Source organism: Cryptomeria japonica, chromosome 6 (assembly GCF_030272615.1).
Source record: "Cryptomeria japonica chromosome 6, Sugi_1.0, whole genome shotgun sequence".
Taxonomy (NCBI): domain Eukaryota; kingdom Viridiplantae; phylum Streptophyta; class Pinopsida; order Cupressales; family Cupressaceae; genus Cryptomeria; species Cryptomeria japonica.
The window spans coordinates 600,760,774-600,770,603 of record NC_081410.1 but is presented as its reverse complement, the minus strand read 5'-3'; positions in this window follow the sequence as shown (position 1 = coordinate 600,770,603).

The window sequence follows — 9,830 nt, the reverse complement described above, 5'->3', positions numbered from 1 at the left end:
ATGTGTTCTGTCTCAGTTTGTTCCTTGTCATGACTGGATCATCCTTATCTCCTATAATCTAACTTGATGCATGATTTCTTCTGACATATTTGGCTAATATGGGCTCGGTAGGCTCTGTATGATCTTCTTCATCACTCAGTAACTGGATATTATCTTCATTTTCATCAGCAACTTTCTCGGTAGGACTTCTCAGTTGAACATAAACAAATTCTTCATATTTTTCTGGTTCATTAAATTTCCTTCATCATTTCTTTCTGAAAATTCATCAATTTTCACATTTGCACTTTCTACTATTTTGTTAGATGATTTGATCAGACATTTAAATGCTTTACTTCTAGAAGAATAACCAAGAAATGTTCCTTCTTCACTTTTTTGATCAAATTTTCCATTTCTGTCATCTTTGTGAATATAGCATCTACTTCCAAAGAATTTAAAATAACTTACATTAGGTTTCTTGTCATACCAAATTTCATATGGTGTCTTCATAGTTCCTTTCTTCAGTTGTACTCGGTTCAGGGTGTAAACTGCAATGCTTATTGCTTCTCTCCAAAATGTTTGAGGTAACCTCTTTTCAATCATCAGAGTTCTGGCACAATCTACAATAGATCTATTTCTTCTTTCAGCTATCCCATTTTGCTATGGAGTTCTCAGTGCATATACTTGCCTTTTTATACCATGATCATTGTAGAATAAATTAAATTCATTAGAAGTGAACTCTCCTCCTCTATCAGATCTAAGACATTTTAGCTCTCTTCCTATTTCATTTTCAACTCTTGCCTTGTACCATTTAAAAATTTTAAAAGCTTCTGATTTTTCTTTTAAAAACATAACTGACATCATCCTTGAGTAATCATCCACATATAATATGAAGTATTTATCTCCAAAATAACTTTGAACTTTCATGGAGCCACAAATATCGGTGTGTACAAGATCTAAAATTCCTTTAGAAGTGTAGGACTTACTTGTAAAGCTTGATCTTGTCATCTTCCCCATCTAGCATCCTCGGCACATAGCATTCTTAGGTTTTTCCAAGCTTGGTAGACCTCTTACTCGGTGCTTCTTACTTATTTTGATTAGATTATTAAAATTTACATGACAAAACCTTTTATTCCATAACTAGGTATCTTCTATTTTTACATATAGACATTTGTTCCGAGTTGAGTCAAGAAGAAATGTATTACCTCTTGTTTGAGTCCCGGTAGCAGCTAGCTTTCCATGCTTGTCATGAACTTTGACAATTCCCTTTTGAAATTCTATTCGGTACCTTGTATTGTTTAGTTGTGCTACACTCAACAAATTGTATTTCAAACCTTCAACCCAGTATACATCATTACATTTAGCATTGTCAAGAAGTGTTATAGATCCTTTACGTTTCACCAGACATGGTGCATCATTACCAAATCTTACATAACCTCTATCATAATCTTCTAATTTAACAAACTTGTGTTTATCACCTATCATGTTATGAGAGCAACCATTGTCTATGATCCAGAAATCATTATTATTTATGTGAGATATTAGGGCTTTTTCTTCATACCTTTCTTCATCTAATCCATCTTTAATAGCCACATAAACAACTTCCTCTGTATCAGTTCCATCAGATTTATCATCATTGGATCCCTCATCAGCTACTAGGCATGTCTTTCGATTTTTCCTTCTGAAGTCTCGATGTCCTCTGTATTGGTTGTCTTTCTGTCTGTCATCTCGGTATTCTCTCTTTTCACTAGATTCTTTGTTAGGATAGTTAGAAGCCATATGTCCTATTCTATCATAGTTAAAACATTTTAAAGCTAACTTTCCTTTATACTTACCTTTGCCTCTCGGTAACCTTCTGGCTAATAATGCTTAAAACTCTTCTTGCTTTTTGATTTCTTCATATAGTTTGTGTACCTCTTCCATGTTTTTATGAAATCTCTCACTTTCTCCACTGTGATTTCCTTCAGTATACTTATACATTCTATCATTGTAATCATCAAATTCACCAATATGAAAAGAACTGAATGCAGATTCAACTTTATTTACCAAAGACCCACTGCTATCAAAAATACTTAACTCAAATACATGTAGCTTACCGATAGTGGCATCCAAAGAGACTGGCATGTTTGGTACAGACCTTAATTCATTGATTGCAGAGACTCGAATGGCATAAGCAAGTAGAAGGGTTCTCAAAAACTTACTTGTTACATCCTTTTCTTCAATAGTTCCTCCTACTCCTTTGATTTGATTGACAATTTCCTTTAACCTTGTACTGTATTATGTTATGTTCTCACCTTCATTCATTCTCATGGATTCAAGTTGTCCTCTTAGACTATCTACTTTTTCTCTTTGAACATGTTCATCATGACCATACACAGATATGAGATTAGACCACATCGCCTTTGCATCATTACAACCTTCTAGATCATTAAACTCTGAGTCGGTTAATGCAAATGTTATTTAAATCATAGTTTGAATATGTTCTTGCTTTGCCTTTATCTCTTCCATTGTCATCAAGTTGGTGCTAGGTGCTATGTAATCATTCTCCAGATAATATGTTGCATATTCTTTAATTCTTGATAAATGCAGCTTCATCCTTTTCTACCATGTCAAGAAACTTGACTTGTTCAGTTTTGGTGCATCCCTTTTATACATCTTCGGATCTTTTCCTCAAGTACCTTTAAAGTTTTCTTCTGGAGTCCAAAGCTCTGATACCAATTGTAAAGCTCTGATACCAATTGTAAATCTTTGATGCCAATAGTTAATAAGATGAGAGAGAGAGGGGGGGTGAATCATACAAACTTAATCTTCAATATATTCAACAGATTCTACCTCGGTAGCTTATACTTCAGAATATATAGCCAAAACTGTAAAACATTCAAACTCATGACTAGATAACATCACAACACATATAACACCAGATTTAACGTGGAAACCCAAATAGGGAAAAACCACTATGAGATTTCGGACCCACTAAGAAATATACTCTTCTAGAGTATGCTCGGTTAAAAGAAAATTCTATTAAAGATTACAAACAAATTGCTAGATGTGACCCGGTTAAGGGATTTTCCTTAGATATGTTAGAATCTTGCACTTTGTTAGAAGTGACCTTGTCAAAGGATTTCAAACACTCAACTAGAATGTTACCTTGCTAGAGGATTTACAAATAAGACTATTAAGTCCACTCGGTTAAGAGATTTCCTGTCACTTACAAAATAAATAATAGTAATAAAATATATCTACAACTTCACATCTGAAATGCTAAAGTAGATTCTATTTACTCAAAATAATCTTGTCATAAGACTTATCTTGTCCATTGTTGGGCTTGTTGGGCTTCTCAATCTGTTCTTCAAGCTTCTGTGCTTGGTGAACATTATTGTAGCATCATTGTCCATACATTTGCCTGCATCCATTGTTCATCAAAAATTCCTTATTTATAAACAATTTATAACCACTTAATCTCCTTGATCACATTTCCCATGATCAATCTCAGCCATCAAATCATCAAACTTGACTAGGCTCAATGTATCCTTCGATCTGAAAAACATTCTACCTCGCCTTGGAACTTGCATTCCTTCCTTGGAACTTGTGCTAGGTTATTGCGGTTCAATCTGTGCTATAGATCTTCCTCTTGATTTTCCATTGTCGTAGATCCTTAATAGGCTTCTTACACGACATATCAATCATTTATTCATCTCCAGCTCATCAACACCCCTCTTTAAATAATTCTTTTATTCATCCAATGTGATCTATCATAACTTGGTTGTTACTCAGTTAATACTAAAATTCACTCGGTAGACATTCTGCCTTCTTTAACCGATATCGATAACCTTAGGGCTTACCGACTAGGTACCTTAGGGTTTACTAACTAGGTTCTTAGCTCAGTGACATAGTATAGTATTGAACTTATAATCAACAACATATGTAGGATATGAAAACAATCAAAACAACATGATCTCATCATTGTCTAACTCGATAGTAGTTGCCCATTGAATAACTTATTTCTCCCCTTCATTATCACATTCTTTCTATGTCACTCACCAACCTCTTAATACTCATCAAAACATACTTCTCAAGATATGGCAAAATCATACTGAATCAGAAAATCAATTTCTTGACATCAACGATAAAATAATATTATTAAGACAATAATCATCCTTCTTCAGTTATATCAATAATCTCCAACAACCTTCTCAATATCCTTATTGAAATGCCAACAATCTTCTTTCTATTGAAATGCCAACACTACAATATTCTCAGTAGACCCTGAATGTACTATAACTTTACAAATCTTACCAGGAGATCTACATGGTGGTTTTGAAAAGTGTCTTCCTTTGTGCAGGTTCTTTGGACTGGGGTACCTTGAACAAGGTCCTTCTTAGCATCAAGTTCTCTCCATCTAGGACTGGTCCTTCCTTGCTGATTGGTGAGGTAACACTTTTTTAAATCCTCTTCTTGCACCAACTGAGTTCTCATGTTTCCCATGTGAAAAATTGAAATCTTTTTAGGACGCTGGTTCATAGTTTGCCCCACTTGATGACAATAGTATCATTTGTTAGTGAAGACTATGGTTCCTCTTGCCGAATTGCCAAATCTACCTCTAAGTTATTTCTCCGTCTAGAGTTTCCTCTAAACTATCCTCCTTGATGGTATTATGAATCAATAAGGATATGAACAACTACTGAGAGGAGGGGGATGAATCAGTAGATGGAAAACTGACTAAACTTTTACCAAACTCTATAACAATCTCACAAGTCAATCTCAAAACTAACTGGTTCAAACACTGAACTACAAATTGCAAGATCACTATCAAGTATACCAGTTGACTGTAATAACAAAATAACAATATAACAACTCTGAAACTCTCAAAACCTTTGAACAAAAAAATTCAAATACTTTACTAACAATAGTAAAAGCACATTTCAGATTACTATCAGTCATCTTATCATAGTTAAGTGGATTTAACAATTAAGCAAATTAACCATAGAAAACATAACCCCGAAAAACCATTCACCACTTGACATAATGATTTTGATGTGGAAACCTAAATGGGAAAAACCATGGTGGGTATGAATACCCACAAGTATTCTGAACTCTTCTGAAGTTCATCCTGTTAGCAGCCAACCTTGTTAAACATTTACAAAAAGTCCTATTAGGGACCACCCAGTTAAGAGATTGATTATAATGCCCTATTAGAAGAAATACCCTATTAGGAGTAACCTCAATAGAGGATTTGAAATCCAAGCTAATGGATCATCTGGTTAGAGGATTTAGATAGCACTAATCCTGTTAGAGCTTACCCGATTAAGGGATTCGACTATTGTAATTGTTAGAGAACAACAGGGGTTTGCTGCTCTGGTGAATAGCACTACTCTGCTTGATCAGATCCTTTTCATGCTACTATTTGCCTTCACACATACTATAGATACACCTTCTAGTTCGGCAACCAATCACATTTACACTTAACCAAAATTTCCAACACTACAACAAAAAACTCATCGACCTTATAAGCAAAACAATAGGTCGGTAACACATCAAAAACCTAAGATCTTATAGAGATTACAAACAAATCAGTTCAAGTATGACTATTGGATTACATAAAATTATTGCACATTATTCAAGACAACCTCGACCGCTCCTTGATCACCGCTTCATCGACTCCTGTAATTCATCACGTGATTTCCACTTCATGCAATGTACTCACTCATTCCCAATATAAAACCATTTGAAACTCTTCACATACAACATGAATATGTGGCATAATCATTATCGTTCATCATTTGATCATAAAACAATACAACTGATTCACCAAGCTATCGGTTAGGGTTTATCACATCAACAGGTAGGGTTACCAGTTGATCTCACTGCTTCTCAAGTAATATCAGTTTCCTTCACTAGCTCACCTACTAGTTGCAAAACAACATCATAACAAAATCATTGCCAATTATAATTGACATCAATGACAACACAATAGTTCATCAATGCAATCTTCATGCAAATTCCAATGATCGCCCCCTTTGGCAGTGATGGTAATACAAGTATCAATACCCTTGATTGTGATGATTGAGAGTAATACACATACACAGGTATAGGAATCTTGGTTTAGATTTTATCATGTACTCTCCTTCAACTGAGTCTCCATGTCCTTAGCTAGTAATTGGCTGTAGATTTTTTCTCTATCAATCATACAATTCTTCTCCCCATAATCATATAGTTCTTCTCTCCCTTTAACAACAATGCCAAAGTGAAAGTAAAACATGAGATGTCATACTTCCCTATCTTGCATCAACAATCTACAACTTGATGCCCCCCCTATGGAATAACTCCACTCTACACCAATCTTTCTTCAAGATTCTTCAATTAGATTTGGACCTGATGTATTCCACATCTGCTCAATTGACCTCATGTTGGGGCACAACCCCAAACTGACCTCTAAGATATTCAAAAGTAGTCCTAGGTAGAGGTTTAGTAAACATATCTGCTAGCTGCTTCTTAGTAGATACATGCTCCAATAACACATCTTTACTCAGGACTTTCTCTCTCAAGAAATGATATTTCAGCTCAATATGCTTGGTTCTAGCATGCAACACTGGGTTATTTGAAATATTTATCGCACTGGTGTTGTCACATAAAATATTTACTAGTTCTGTAATCTTCAGCTTGAATCCTTCAAGAATGTATTTCATCCAGATTGCTTGGGTACAATTCATATGCATTGCAACATATTCAACTTCAGTAGTGGATAGCGATATACAACTCTGCTTCATGTTGCTCCAAGATACAAGTCTTCCTCCAAGAAACAATGCACCACCGATTGTGCTCTTCTTATAATCAACATTACCTGCCTAGGTTGCATTTGTATAAACCTTGAAATTAAAGTTACCCGCATATGGATACCATAATCCATAGTCAATAGTACCTTTCAAATATCTAAATATCTTTTTAGTTGCTATCAAGTGTGTCTCCTTTGGATTCTTCTAAAATCTGGCAACTAAACCAACTGCATGAGCAATATCTAGTCTGTTGTGAAAAACATAATGTAGTTTCCCTATCATTGATCTGTACTCCATTTCATCAATAAATGTGGCATCATCCTCCTTAGACAGTTTACAGGCTGTAACCATTGGTGTCCCAACTGGTTTACAGTCACTCATTCCAAATATCTTCAATACCTCTTTCACATACTTAGACTGTGTGATAAAAATATCACTCTTCATCTATTGAATTTGCAATCATATGAAGATTTCTATCTCTCCTACTAGAGACATGTCAAATTCACTTTTCATCTCATTTGCAAAGCCATCACTCATGTCATTATTGCCTCCAAATATGATATCATCTACAAACACTTCACTAGCTAGTATCTTATCTCCTTGAGATTTGAGATATATATTGTTGTCTTCATTGGTTCTCTGAAAACCTATCTTCATCAAGTGTGAATGTAGTCTTTCATGCCATGCTCTTGGTGCCTGCTTCAAACCATATAGTGCCTTGTGCAATTTACACGCCATATCCTTTGCATCAGTCAAAGCATAACCATCTGGCTACTCAATGTATACTTCTTCTTCCAGTATTTTATTTAGAAATGATAACTTCACATCCATCTGATATACTTTGAATCCCTTATATGCTGAAAATGCAAGTAGAGTCCTAACACCTTCCAATCTAGCAACTGGTGCAAATGTCTCGCCATAGTCTTCTCCTTCTTCTTGTGCATAACCTTTGCATACCAATCTAGCTTTGTTTCTAACTACTACTCCATCTTTGTTCAGTTTCTTCCTGAATACCCATTTAGTACCTATCACATTTTTATTCATCGGTCTAGGTACTAGGGTCCATGTATTGTTCTTCTCAATTTGGTCAAGTTCTTCTTCCATAGCTTTAATCCAGTGATCATCTCCAAATTCTTCCTTAGCAGTTCTAGGCTCAATAGTGGAGATCATGCAAGAATTCTCTCTAATTCTTCTTCTGATTAATACTCCAACATCTTTATCTCCAATAATCTGGTCAAGATTACGATTGAGTCTCACATACCTTGGAATAACATGATCGTTATCTTCAGGTTCTTCTTCTTCACTATCATCATCTTCTTCTACAGAATCTACCTATTCCGGTTGAACTAGTACTACAACCTTCACTTCACCAGCTTCTGGCTTCACCGGTTCTGGTTCCAAATTAGAATGTAAGGTTCATCTTCCTTTTTCTCCTCATTGGTTTCTTCTGAGTCTTCAAGATACTCATCCACTTGGACATCAACGCTATCAATGATTCTCTTTGTCCGATTGTTGTAACATTTGTAGGCCTTACTCTTGGTGGAGTAACCAAGAAATATGCCTTCATCACTTTTAGCCTCAAACTTACTAACATAGTCACCTCTCTTGATAAAACATTTACTGCCAAAAATCTTAAAATAAATGACTTTAGGTGATCTACCATACCAGTATTCATAAGGAGTTTTATCCTTACCTCTCTTTACCAATATCTGGTTCATAGTGTAGACAGTTGTGCTGACAACTTCTCTCCAGAAATTTTTTGCTACACCTCCTTTTATTAGCATCATTCTAGCAACTTCAACAACTGATCATTTGTTCCTCTCTTCAATACCATTATGGTGTGGTGTCCTTGGTGCAGAAAGTCGCCTCTTAATTCCATTGTTTTCACAATATCTAGTGAATTCCTCTAAAGTAAATTCACCACCTTGATCAGTCCTTAGACACTTTATCTTCTTACCACTTTCCTTTTCAGCTAAGGCCCTGAATGCCTTGAACTTACTAAAGGCTTATGTTTTGTCCTTCAAGAACGTGACCCACAATATTCTTGAGAAATTATCAGTGAAGATCATTAAATATCTAGCACCTTGAATACTTTTAGTCCTTATTGGTCCACAGAGATCTGTATGAACCAAATCTAACAAATATTCTGTTGAGAAAGATTTTCTCTTAAAAGTTGAGGGTGTCATCTTTCCTAATTGACATTCCTTGCACAGATCATTCAACAGTTTTTCGAACTGAGGCAAACCTCTTACAGACTTGGACTTACTGACTTTGATAATGTTATCAAAATTTATATGACAAAATCTCTGATGCCAAAGCCAACTATCATCTACTTTAGAAATTAAATATTTGTTGACTTTCGGATTTAGGTGAAATAGGTTACCTTTTGTTTGCTTGCCGATTGCAATTAGTTCACCTTTTCTTCCATAGATTTTGCACATTCCATTCTTAAATTACAATGGACAACCTTTGTCATTGAGTTGAGCTACACTCAAAATATTGTGCTTTATTCCTTCAACCCAGTAGACATCATATGCACTGCTCTTTCCATTAAGAGAAATGGTTCCCTTTCCTTTTACCATGCAGGGTGAGTCATTTCCAAATCTCACAACTCCTCCATCAAATTCCTTCAAAGTAATAAATTTACTCCGATCACCAGTCATGTGGTGTGAACAACCACTATCTATAATCCAATCATCAGAACTATCCATGCGAGAAACTAATTCCTTCTGATCAGATGTCTCCTCTTTAATGGCAACAAAAACAATGTCTTCACTAGCATCTCCCTCAGATTCCTCATCGGTGATACTACCATCAACTGCAATGAGACAATCTCTTTTTCCTTTTCCTTTGTACTTCTTGTACTTCTCGTGCTTATGCTCATTGTCACCATTAGGACAGTTAGCTGTAATGTGTCCAATCTTCAAAGGTAATTTACCTTTGTACTTATCAATACCTTTGGGCAACCGCTTGGCCAACAATGATTCAAGCTAAATTAGGCTATCTTCATCATCAACTTCTCTGTTGGATCTAGACTCATAACTGTGAGTAACATCTGTGATTTTCCTCATAGGTGGATTA